Below are 1,540 nucleotides of genomic sequence, written 5' to 3'. Positions count from 1 at the left end.
ATTAAATTCCGCATTATTCGTTAGATGATTAAATTTCGACCATTTATATTAACTTGCTTTCGAAAAATAAATATAAATTCAGATTATACATAAGTTTCCAAAACTCTTGATGTCTATGCAAGGCTATGTTCGCCAGATAATATTATTATGTGTATTTGGACTTTGTATTTTAGCGGATGACATGAGCTCTCAGATAATACTCATCAACGTTGAAATATTGCGGCGGTTTTATGATGATTACGTCAGAAGATTAAATTCCAATATCGCGCAATCAATTTATGTGTATTTAAGACTATATATGATACACAAGACCTCTGTAAATATTAAGAAACGGCATCATCACTAATTAATTATTGTTCATTTATTTCGAAAAAATAGCATGCGTTAACGTCACAAACGCATCCAGCACGACCAGACGGCGTGAAACAGCGCTTTCGCTCGATTCTTGTAGTCACCACATTTCATACGATTCAGTCCTTTTCATGTCACTAGAATAAGGGTTAATTAAACCGACAGTGAAACGCCGCCGGCGTCTTATAACGTAATAATGTAAGCTGCGTCGGGTGCTGCTCTAATGTTAGGAGCGAATATAGTAGAAAGTCCACGTCTGGACACCTGTAAGCAGGTGCGCATACTACCGTAGTAAAACGCATAACAGAATTCACGCAAAAGTCGATATTGCTTTGTGATGATTTTGATGTTGTTCCATATCGATTGGGAAGATAGGACTCCTAATTTCCTAACTAACTACATAATCCCTAGTAACGTAGTCAGACGCATAACGGAATTTACGCAAAATCGGTATTGCTCTGCGATAATTTTGATCACTATGTTTTGATAATAACTTGCTTTGATGTTGTTCCATACCGATTGGGAAGATAGCACACCTAATTTCGTAACTAACTACATAATCCCTAGTAACGTAGTCAGACGCAACAATTCCGGAAACTTAAACTGTTAAGAACTACTAAAAGTGTTATAAAATACGAAAAAGTGTACAAGTAGAATTATTATTATGTCATGAATAAGTAGTTCTCGATACGCTATATTTGAATCTAAAAATATTAATCCCCGTAAAACGTACTGGGTGTGGGGTTCGAACCTACGTGAACACTTGTTCATTGAAATTTAAGTCCAACGCCTTAACCGCTCGGCCAACCCAGTTCCGTTGCTACGATATCTGAGAAATCTTTTAAATTAGGGTAGAAATAACTATTTCCAAGTAAGTTTCACGAAGTCTCGATACGCTATATTTATTCTAAAAATATTAATCCCCATAAAACGTACTGGGTGTGGGGTTCGAAGCCTAGAATAATAAGCGGATCGTGATTGAAAATAGAAGGAGGATCACTGGACTAACCTTTATGGAATACTCCGCAATGTAAAATTAGTATATACTACACAAAATCCAGAGTGTAAGAGTCTTTAGTGCATCGGAATAGTGTAGTTTTCTATCTACTTTATAAAATTGATATGATTTTTCTTGCTGCGTTCTGGGATAAAATGTAATTTTTCGCGCTTTTTGTTTATTTTTTAATAA

The 1,540-nt window shown here is 35.5% G+C and overlaps 1 non-coding gene across 1 annotated transcript; it reads right to left on the bottom strand.

Annotated features, from left to right (window-relative positions):
- Positions 1-1,081: 1,081 nt before the first annotated feature.
- On the bottom strand, positions 1,082-1,164 carry Trnal-uaa (transfer RNA leucine (anticodon UAA)). Its single transcript has one exon. It is a non-coding gene; the product is annotated as a tRNA-Leu (tRNA).
- Between the last annotated feature and the right edge of the window lie 376 nt (positions 1,165-1,540).

Source organism: Botryllus schlosseri, chromosome 15 (genome assembly GCF_051294905.1).
Source record: "Botryllus schlosseri isolate E-star chromosome 15, Bs_hap1, whole genome shotgun sequence".
Taxonomy (NCBI): domain Eukaryota; kingdom Metazoa; phylum Chordata; class Ascidiacea; order Stolidobranchia; family Styelidae; genus Botryllus; species Botryllus schlosseri.
Note: the sequence above shows the minus strand (reverse complement) of the source record. Positions and strands in the feature narration are given on the sequence as shown.